The sequence below is a fragment of the Bos indicus genome, chromosome 2 (genome assembly GCF_029378745.1).
Source record: "Bos indicus isolate NIAB-ARS_2022 breed Sahiwal x Tharparkar chromosome 2, NIAB-ARS_B.indTharparkar_mat_pri_1.0, whole genome shotgun sequence".
Taxonomy (NCBI): Eukaryota; Metazoa; Chordata; class Mammalia; order Artiodactyla; family Bovidae; genus Bos; species Bos indicus.
This window is the reverse complement of record NC_091761.1, coordinates 97,005,033-97,016,609: the sequence shown is the minus strand read 5'-3', so window position 1 is coordinate 97,016,609 and position 11,577 is coordinate 97,005,033. Positions and strand designations below refer to the sequence as shown.

The following is an 11,577-nucleotide window of genomic DNA, read 5'->3' as shown; positions in this document are numbered from 1 at the left end:
ACCCTCAGTTGGTAGGAACTTGTGGTTCCTTGCTGTGTGGCTCAGGTCTGGAACAGCCTTAACTCTGGAACGTATGTCAGCTAAGGCAACCATTTCTATGACTGATTTCCTGCCTAGACCCTACACAATCATGTGGGTTTCATGGATCATTAAGGCAATATGCTTAATTTCCTCTACATATTTTAACAAAATGTTTGGTACTTCTCCAAATTATAAGTACATTGAATCCATATGTTAGTTTCTTGAGCTATTATTTGATATTTCAGTGGAGAGCATTCAACACTCAACATTTCTGAGCTGAAAGAGAGCTCAGAGATAATCTAATCCAGCCATAGCATTTCAATAAGGAGAAACCTAAAGCCCAGGTGACATAACATTTCCAGTGTTTCACCACATGTGTGTGACAGAACCACGACTGTGGATCACCATTTTTTCATTCTCTTTTTTGGTTGTGGTTTGTGGCAAACATGCAGACTCAGGCATGAACCCTTCCCTTTTGGAAATCACTATGAAAGAGTTGGACTGTGAAGAAAGCTGAGCACTGAAGAATTGATGCTTTTGAACTGTGGTGTTGGAGAAGACTCTTGAGAGTCCCTTGGACTGCAAGGAGATCCAACCAGTCCATTCTAAAGGAGATCAGCGCTGGGTGTTCTTTGGAAGGAATGATGCTGAAGCTGAAACTCCAGTACTTTGGCCACCTCATGCAAAGAGTTGACTCATTGGAAAAGACTCTGATGCTGGGAGGGATTGGGGGCAGGAGGAGAAGGGGACCACAGAGGATGAGATGGCTGGATGGCATCACTGACTTGATGGATGTGAGTTTGAGTGAACTCTGGGAGATGGTGCTGGACAGGGAGACCTGGCGTGCTGCAATTCATGGGGTTGCAAAGAGTTGGACATGACTGAGTGACTGAACTGAACTGAACTGAACTGATGAAAGAAAAGAAAAGCAAGAGAAGCCACGTTACAGATATTGTATTTCATGTTTAGTCATATATCTTGCACAGTATTTTATTAGTTTCTTCAGTGGAATATTGGCAGGGACTCATCTTCCCTCCTGAAAAACATCAGAAATGTTGGCAATATATGATTTCCATAAAGTATATGAGGTATAATTCTCAAAAAACACATATCTTAAATATCAAATGTGTGAATTTCATAGGAATCCTATGACTGTCATGACAATATGTCTTGCAGACCCCCAACTGCTGAAAGAGTCATTGGCCAAAGGCCCCAGCTGCTACCCTGAAATTAATCACTACCTTCTGATGACTGACAGCAGCAGGGATAGTCAGGCAGGCCTATTGATGGAGGCATGGGACTCATCTGATGACTGAATTTGGCTCATGGACTCCCTGATGGTCTTAACAAAACTTCCTTAGATTTCACTGTGGTGTAGGAGCTACATGCTCCCATCCTTCCCTCTTCATCTCCTTCACTCAGGTTCAGACTTTGTTCCACAATCTGATAGCTCTCCAATCTTTTTTCACTCCCTTCTCTATCTTCTTTTGATAGCTTACAGTGAACAGTGGACAGTGCCACCAGATTCGTGGTCTCTGAAGGAGAAGATTTAATCCCAGGACAAAAGACAGGTCTCAGTCACTCAGAGCTTTGTGTGAAAATTTTTATTTAAAGTGACAGGACAGAGAAAGCTCCTGACATAGACATCAGAAGGGGGTAGGAGAGTATCCACTTCACTAATTCAAACGGGTCTTATATAGTTTTCAACTAGCTGCTGAAAATAGATAAAAAGAATACTTCAAGATTGTAAGAGTTCCACCAGACCCTTTCCCAAGAAACACATCCTGAGATAACTTTGGCACAAGATTATCCTGGGAGAACACGTTCTGGGCAACATCTCTGGGTAGATATACTGTTGCTGTGTAATCAGGGGTACAAGTCTTGAGAAACAGGTTCCCAGCAAGATTTGTTACAATTATAATCATTAATACATAGCCTAAGAAAAGCATTTCCAGGAGTAAGACACTGTGCTTTGTGATCATTAGTTCTGGACCTAAAGAAAGGCCAGTTCTTGGGTAAGATACACTGTTGTACAAGGCTTAAAGAAAGTATGAGAGAATGTTCACCTCCTCCTTAAAGGGCCTTGGACTGCCTGCCTAAGCTTTAGCTCTTTCATTCCACCCTTTTTCTTTTAGGAGAATATGGTTGCCAGGGAAGAGGGTGGAGAAATCTTTCTGTAACTTCTTCCTGCTGGTAAGGCGCGCAGACCCTAAATTGTTGAAGCACCATATTCTCCTTACCCTCATACTGAGGATCTCTGATCCAGGGGCCCCAAGTAATAGTTGGAAAAGCCTGTGGTAATCATAGGAGCTTGATCATTTGTAACTTAAATGCCTCAAGCCTCTTAGATACAAAATTCATTATACAGTTATAGATATGAAGAGCAAACAGCAAGAATAATATGATTACAGTTACAAAAGTCAAGATAGTTTTCCACCAAAGAGAGCTTATAAACCAAAATTGTGTCTGTGACCAGAGTGGAACATCTGCTGCTGCTAAGTTGCTTCAGTCGTATCCGACTCTGTGCGACCCCATAGACAGCAGCCCACCAGGCTCCTCTGTCCATGAGATTCTCCAGGCAAGAACACTGGAGTGGGTTGCCATTTCCTCCTCCAATGCATGAAAGTGAAAAGTCAAAGTGAAGTTGCTCAGTCGTGTCGGGGAGTCCATTTTGAAGAGCGACCAGAATCTCTGCATCACCATTACTTTGTCTGGGAAACCGTTGTATCCTTTAGAAAGAACAAACTAAACAAACAGATTAAAAATGCAGAGACCAAAAATCAGTAAAGGAATTATTATAGTCAGGGGTCCAACGAAAAATAAGAATCAGGTCACATTTGATAGTAACTTTGATCCTGGTCTAGACAGAATCAATGCTTGGGCTGCCCTGTTTATAAGAATGGGGCCATTTGGCATGTTTATATACATTATGAATGTAGGTATAACAAACTCAGTTAGAAGTAGTTGAAAGAATGCCAACCTGAACCTTAACAGACAAAATAAACCTTACCATTTCCTCTTAGAAGAATGAGTCTGAACCCCAATATAGACAGCTGTTTTAGAGAGACTTATAGTCAGGTAGCCAATGGTCTGTTTGTCTAAGTAGGCTTTAGTCTCTTATTGTGGTATTAATATATAAGCCAATGTAGTTGTCACCATTAACAATTTTAGTGTTTTTCTAGATATAAGAAGATGCAAGAATTAGGACTCAAAGAAAATTTTTACCTGAAACTATCTAACTGTCCAAAGGCCTGTTTTGTCTTTTTTTTTTTTTTTTTTTCAGAGCACAGAGAGTGAGAGAGAGTGAAGTCGCTCAGTCGTGTCCTACTCTTTGCGACCCCATGGACTGCAGGAGCCTACTATGCTCCTCTGTCCATGGGATTTTCCAGGCAAGAGTACTGGAGTGGGTTGCCAGTTCCTTCTCCAGAGGATCTTCCTGACCCAGGGATTAAACCCGGGTCTCCTGCATTGTAGGCAGACGCTTTACCATCTGAGCCACCAGGGAAGTCACCAGAGCCACCAGAGCACAGAGTGAGTGTCTAATTTCTGATTTTCACCCTAAACTCCTTTCAGGGGATGTTGAAGGTCAGCAGCTGTAGTGTCCATGAGTTAATCTTTGTAAATACAGGCAGCAAGTGCAAGTTACTAGAGCAGGGCCCCTCTATAGCCATCAGTTTGACCATGGTTTGGGGGGCATTTCATGACCATTATGTCCCACAGTGCTGGGAAGGCTCATTCCCAGATCTGTTGAAGATTTCACTCTATGTGCTGTTATTGGTCTAGGCCCTGTGAGTAGCAAAAGTCTCGGGACCATACCCGTATCACTAGTCTCTTGGTCCAGGTAAATATTCCCTCTTGTTGCTTCTTCTCACATATACAGTCATATCATTATAACTATGGATTTCATAAGGAACTGTACACCATCCTCATATCAGTGGCTCAGTCACCCAGTTGATAATGTAATTGACAACACTTCTTGAAACAGGCAATAGAGAAAACACTATAGTTAGCAGTAATAGTAAAATCATAAGAAGTCAAGAACTTCCATTAGGTATAGCCCAGTGACATCTCCAGGTCATCTGACTCAGTTTGTTAAATGACTGCATCCTGCTGTTAATCTCCGGGTTGTAGAACCTGGAGCATCTGATATTTATTATTAAGACTGGTTATTGAGATAAGCTTATGAACAAACTCAGAGTGTCCTTTTTAATAACTTAATTAAACATCTTAGCAATGAAACATAACCACAAGAAACTATCTAAGAAGTGAGCCCTAGTAAACACAGACCTTAATTAACAAAACTGGAACTTGATATTCAGTGAAACATATTAGGTGGCATAGGCCTGACATCAGTTGGGTAGATTTCTCTTTTAGAGCTCCCCAGTATACTCTGAGATTTCTGTATATGTCTGGAGACAGTCTTTTTTACTTTGATGAGGCTGTTCAGAACCCAAATGTCTCCAATTTCTGAAGGGACGAGGCAGAGAGAAAAAAAGTTTTAATTTTACCCACAGGTGTAAATCACTAAATTGTTTTAAACCATCAGTGACTTGAGAACAGCTTCTTTATATCTGAAAACAAAGATTAGAAGCCAGTGATATGTCAGGAAAAAAAATCATGAAAATTGTAATCATATTTAGAATTCTATTTAATCTCATGCAACCAATCCCTTTGTCTGCCACCCTTGCCTAACAACAGAGGATGCCAGTGAAAGCAATAGTCTCCAAGAAACTCATGAAGTTTTTTTGCCAATGTCTGTATGACCTGTCCAGCAAAGTGCATGTTCCAGTAACTGGAGGTTGTAGAGGACACATTTTAACCATTTTTTAAATCCACTGTGAGACATTAACCCTGAAGCCAGAAAAAGCTTTCTCTTATCAAATAAAATTAAGTTTGTCAGGGAGCCAGGAAAAGCCACGTGGCCATCTTGGATTTCCCATAGCCCCAACTGTTTGGTTTATAGCCATTGTTTATCCATTTTAAATTCCCTGATGAAGGGTTAATTTTTGTAGAAGCAGAACAAGCTTTGTCTATGCATGCCATAATCTGTTATCAAAAACCATATTTCAAGAAAACTTTGTTCTTTTAATAGGGAGAAAAAACCAAATTCCAGTTTGGTACCAGCTTACATTCACTGTGAAAGAATGGTTATTCACTAAGTCAAAGTAACAAAAAAAGAGTTCAAAGGCAGTTTAAAGCCTTAAGAAACTTATACCATGCACAAAACTCTCTTCCACTTGTCACAAGCCCTTTTTTTTTTTTTTAATACTTTCTGTATTTAACACTCCATTTGCCCATTTAGAAACAGTCATCTGTTAGTTTAGACTTACTTTCTTTTTCCTTAATAAAATGTAATCCCATTCTTTATTGCAACCATGAACTGTACTTTATATCATCATTTTGTAGATTGGTAAACATAAATCACCCAAACTTACATCATTTGTAAAAGTATCTTCACAATGTGTTAATTAAATCAATAAACAAACATCAATACCAGATAGCAATTCAATAGTGACTATCTCCCAGTTCACATATGCCTGCAATTCATTTTAATTTTCTTGAATTTAGAACTATTTGATTTTTAAGCACTTACTTTTCTTTAGACGAATTAAATAGAGCTCAGTGACCAATTAGCCTTTAGCAATTTTATCCAAGGACAGTGACACACTGAGACACACATAAATCTGGACAGACAGAGACCTCACAGTTTTCCACTTGAAATTTAAACTGTCTCTTTGCCCTTTTTTTCTTTCCCTTGGCTTGAAGTTCTACCAGTTTGCTCATGGTGAAGTCCCAGACAGAATGGGCTGTGTATCTCAAGGACATGATAAGGGTTAACTTCAGATTTTTTTCCCAGGCATGTTTTTGTTTCTCAAACAGAAGTAGAGCTCAGAAAAAAGTATTTCAACAAGCCAGCTTTTTCCTAATTTTACAAGGAAATTGTGCAAAAAGAACCAATTTTGCAGTTTCAAAAAGATTTCATTTTAACCAGTTTTCTCAGGAGTCTAAAGAATGTCATGGCCATTCAGTGTCAAAAAATGTCATCTCTCCTTTTTGTAGTCATAGTTTCGTAGATAAAAATTTTAAACCCAAGAGTGTTCGAATTGGCTCTGATGACAGGGGTAGACAGACTGATAAGAAGTCCCAGCAGAGATTGTCCTCTCTGAGCAGGCGAGGTCTTCTTTTAAAGCAAAGAAAGGCTGTGTATAAGGGACTTTTTAGGCTTTGGGGATTAAACTTATCTCAGGTTTTCAAGATACAATTCAAAGGAGTGGTTCTGGAACTGCTAGCTCCCATCTGTAAGAGAGAAAAAAGCAGCACCCAGTGCCATACCTTTTTTCCTACCGGAGGCATCCCTCCCTGCTCTAGATGGGGGTGGAGACAGGTCTTCCACCTAAGCTTCCTTCCCTGGCTGGAGTTAACCTGTCTCTTACCAATGCAGGTGTCTCACTATTGTCCCTTCCCATTCTACCACCGAGGTGGGGTGGAGATGCACCAGGGGTAGACCTGATGGCATCCCAGATTGATGTCCAGTTCCTCACCATTAAAACCTTGGCTTGATTTCCCCTTTTTCTCTGGTGCCACCACGGTGGAGCAGAGTAGCCTTCTGGAATGTCTCCCAAGCTAAGACCACTAGGGAAAACATCCATCTTTTTTGTGCCTGTGCACATTCTTGAGCATATTTTTGCCTGCAAGTAGAAGTGGCAAGTCATAAAAGGATGAATGGAAAACCCATTGTATCCCTTCTGAGAGTTGCCACATGAGTCTATGTGATAACAAAGGAGATGATGCAGGGCTGGCCTATGAGGAAAAAATAGTCTTTCATGTTCATGGAGTGTCAAGGTCAACCTTTCTAATCCTGTCCAGCAGATTGTACAAAATGAATATCTAAGGAGTTGAGACAAGAGCCACTGGTGGGCTTTCTCTGGTCCACTAAGAGCTAGGACTACCAAGGGAAGAAGTCTGGTACATTTCTAATCCGCCTAAATCTGGAGTTCCCTGATCTGTGTCCTCAGGAATGTTATGCTCACCAGCAATGTTTCCATCCATACAGTCCAGAGGCATAGCCGTGACAAGAATTTGCTTCTGGGTCTCTTGGGTCAGGATGATGATTTCCAGTCTGAGAGATGTCCCTGGAGCTCCAGCTCCAGCTAGCTCTCTAATGTGTTCCTGTCTGCAGTGTCCTGTAAAACTTGGAATGGGGGTATGGCTAGAAAAACATAGTAACAGCATGGATTTCAAGTCCTCTGAAAGTCTAGAATCCAGTACATTAGGTTAGTAGCTTTAATTCCCCAAGCAGTTATAAAAAAGTCAGAGAGACCAGGAAAAGAAGTTCAGTCCATATGCTTCTGAGTTAGAAAAGCAGAGACTTTACAGTAAAAGGGCAGAAGAGTCCCAGCTCTGAGTATTCTTACCTTGTCTTGAAGATCCTGGATGAGCTCCCAAGATGATAGCTTATGGTGAACAGTGCCACCGGATTCATGGTCTCTGAAGGAGAAGATTTAACTCCGGGGCCAAAGACATGTCTCAGTCACTCAGAGCTTTGTGTGAAAATTTTTATTTAAAGTGACAGGACAGAGAAAGCTCCTGACATAGACATCAGAAGGGGGCAGGAGAGTACCCATCTCACTAGTTTAAGTGGGGCCTTATATACTTTTCAACAAGCTGCTGAAAATAGATAAAAAGAATACTTCAAGATTTAAGAGTTCCACCAGACCCTTTCCCAAGGCACACATCCTGAGATAACTTTGGCACAAGCTTATCCTGGGAGAACGCGTTCTGGCCAACATCTCTGGGTAGATATACTGTTGCTGTGTAATCAGGGGTACAAGTCTTGAGAAACAGGTTCCCAGCAAGATTTGTTACAATTATAATCATTAACACATAGCCTAAGAAAAGCATTTCCAGGAGTAAGACACTGTGCTGTGTGATCATTAGTTCTGGACCTAAAGAAAGGCCAGTTCTTGGGTAAGATACATTGTTGTACAAGGCTTAAAGAAAGTATGAGAGAATGTTCACCTCCTCCTTAAAGGGCCTTGGACTGCCTGTGGAAGCTTAAACTGCTTCACTTTCCCACAGGAATTTCCTCCAGTAAAATCTTCACACAAAGAACTCTTGGGGTGCTTCCTTCACAGCACATATACTAAAATTGGAATAATACAGAGAAGATTAGCAAGGCCCCTGCACAAGGATGACACACAAATTCATGAAGTGTTCCATATTTGTAATCAATGAATAAAGCACACTTGCAGGATAAAAAATTAATATACAGAAATCCCTTGCACTCCTGTATGCTAAAAATGAAAATCAGAAAGAGAAATTAAAGAAACAATCCCATTCACCATTGCAACAAAAAGGATAAAATATTTAGGAATAAATTTACCTAAAAAGGCAAAAGATTTGTATGTAGAAAACTACAAAACATTAATGAAAGAAATTAAAGATGACATAAACATATGGAAAGATATATCATGTTCTTGGATTAGAAGAATCAATATTGTGAAAATGACCATACTACCCAAAGCCACCTACAGATTCAGTGCAATCCCTATCAAACTATCAATGGTATTTTTCACATAACTAGAATGAATAATTTCACAATTTATATAGAAACACAAACACTGAATAGCCAAAGAAATCTTGAGGAAGAATAATGGAACTGAAGGAATAAACCTTCCTACCTTCAGACTATATTACAAAGCTATCTATAGTCATCGAGACAGCATGGTACTGGCACAAAAAAGAAATATAGACCAATGGAACAAGATAGAAAGCCCGGAAATAAATCCAAGCACATATGGGCACCTTATCTTTGACAAAGGAGGCAAAAATATACAATGGAGAAAAAACAGTCTCTTCTAATAAGTGGTACTGGGAAAATTGTGAAGCTATGCATAAAAGAATCAAATTAGAACACTTCCTAACACGATACACAAAAATAAAATGGATTAAAGACCTAAATGTAAAACCAGAAATTATAAAACTCTTATCTCACATAAATCACTAGCAAGATCTTCTATGACCCACCTCTAGGGTAATGGAAATAAAAACAAAAATATACGAATGAGACCTAATTAAACTTAAAATCTTTTGCACAATGAAGGAAACTATAAGCAAGGTGAAAGACAACCCTCAGGATGGGAGAAAATAATAACAAATGGAACAACTGACAAAGGATTAATCTCCAAAATACACAACAGTTCATGTAGCTCAATACCAGAAAAACAAGCAACCCAATCAAAAAGGGGGCAGATGAACTAAACAGACATTTCTCCAAAGAAGACATACAGATGGCTAATAAGCACATGAAAAGATTCTCACCATCACTTATTATTAGCTTCCCTTGTAGCTCAGATGGTAAAGAATCAGCCCATAATGTGGGAGACCCAGGTTTGATCATTGGGTTGGGAAGATACCCTGGAGTAGGAAATGGCAACCCATTCCAGTATGCTTGCCTGGAGAATTCCATGGACAGTGGATCCTGGAAGGCTACAGTCCATGGGGTCACAAATCAAAACTACAGTGATATCATCTCACACCAGTCAGAATCAGTTCAGTTCAGTTCAGTTGCTCAGTCGTGTCCGACTCTTTGCGACCCCATGAGTTGCAGCACGCCAGGCCTCCCTGTCCATCACCAACTCCTGGAGCTTACTCAAACTCACGTCCATCGAGTTGGTGATGCCATCCAGCCATCTCATCCTCTGTCGTCCCCTTCTCCTCCTGCCCCCAATCCCTCCCAGCATCAGAGTCTTTTCCAGTGAGTCAACTCTTCACATGAGGTGGCCAAAGTACTGGAGTTTCAGCTTTAGCACCCGTCCTTCCAAAGAACACCCAGCTCCTTTAGAATGGACTGGTTGGATCTCCTTGCAGTCCAAGGGACTCAAGAGTCTTCTCCAACACCACAGTTCAAAAGCATCAATTCTTCAGCGCTCAGCCTTCTTCACAGTCCAACTCTCACATCCATACATGACCACTGGAGAAACCATAGCCTTGACTAAATGGACCTTTGTTGGCAAAGTAATGTCCCTGCTTTTCAATATGCTATCTAGGTAGGTCATAACTTTTCTTCCAAGGAGTAAGCATCTTTTAATTTCATGGCTGCAGGCACCATCTGCAGTGATTTTGGAGCCCCCAAAAATAAAGCCTGACACTGTTTCCACTGTTTCCCCATCTATTTCCCATGAAGTGATGGGACCAGATGCCATGATCTTAGTTTTCTGAATGTTGAGCTTTAAGCCAACTTTTCCACTCTCCTCTTTCACTTTCATCAAGAGGCTTTTGAGTTCCTCTTCACTTTCTGCCATAAGGGTGGTGTCATCTGCATATCTGAAGTTACTGATATTTCTCCCGGCAATCTTGATTCCAGCTTGTGCTTCTTCCAGCCCAGTCAGAATGGCCATCATCTAAAACAACAATTTACAAACAATAAATCCTGGAGAGAGTGTAGAGAAATGGGAACCCTCTCACACGGCTGGTGGGAACGCAAACTGATACAACTACTATGGAGAACAGTATAGAAATTCCTTTAAAAAGTAAGAATAAAACTATCATATGACCCAGCAAGCTCCCTAGCAGGCATATACCCTCAGGAAACCATTGATGAAAAAGATACATGTACCCAGTATTCATTGCAGCACTATTTACAGTAGCTAGGACATGAAAGCAACCAGATGTCCATCGATAGATGAATGAATAAAGAAATTGCGGTGCATATACACGTCACTTGGTATAATAGGCTCTAGGATGAACCTGAGTAACATAAGTCAGAAAGACAAATATCATTTCAGTCCAGTTCAGTCGCTCAGCAGTGTCCAGCTCTTTGTGACCTGGTGGAAATATTGTTTATTAATGCATATATGGAATCTAGAAAGATGGTTCTGATGACCTTATTTTCAAGGCAGCAAAGGAGACTTAGACCTAAAGACCAGACCAAGGGTCATAGCTGGGGAGGGAGAGGGTGGGATGACTTGAGAGAGTCATATTGAAACATATACAAACCAATGTAAAATAGATAGCCAGTGGGAATTTGCTGTATGATGCAGGGAAACCAAAGCTGGTAATCTGTGACTATCTAGAGGGGTGGGATGGGGAGGAAGGTGGGAGGGAGGGGACATATATATACCTGTAGTTGACTCATGTTGATGTATAGCAGAAACCATCAAAATATTATAAAGTAATTATCTTCCAATTAAAAAAAAAAGAACTCTCTGGGCTGGAGAATTTAAGAATCTTCTCCAGAGTTTTGCCCTAAACAAGCCATTCAATCCCATTGCTGTTGTTCAGCCTCTTGGTTCTTCCTCTTTCTACTTTTTCACCTCTGTTGACCAGATGGCAACTTCTGTCCCGTTGGCTTACAACCTGATGGCTGTCTTGTCCACGATGCACATACTGGTGCAATATATACATCATTAGATGTCAATTTTGCTCCACAAATCTATTTAACTACTGGGGCTTGGTAGGCTATCCACCTGCCTCCAGGATAGGGTTAGAAGGCTTTTAATGGCAACAGAAAGAAATACTTTTAGTCCATTCTGAAGCAGCACTTATGTTTAGCCA

General features: G+C 40.6%; 1 non-coding gene across 1 annotated transcript; it reads left to right on the top strand.

Annotated features, from left to right (window-relative positions):
• Window positions 1-8,141: 8,141 nt before the first annotated feature.
• LOC139179321 (U6 spliceosomal RNA) lies at window positions 8,142-8,247 on the top strand. The gene has a single exon (XR_011563679.1). It is a non-coding gene; the product is annotated as a U6 spliceosomal RNA (small nuclear RNA).
• Window positions 8,248-11,577: the final 3,330 nt, after the last annotated feature.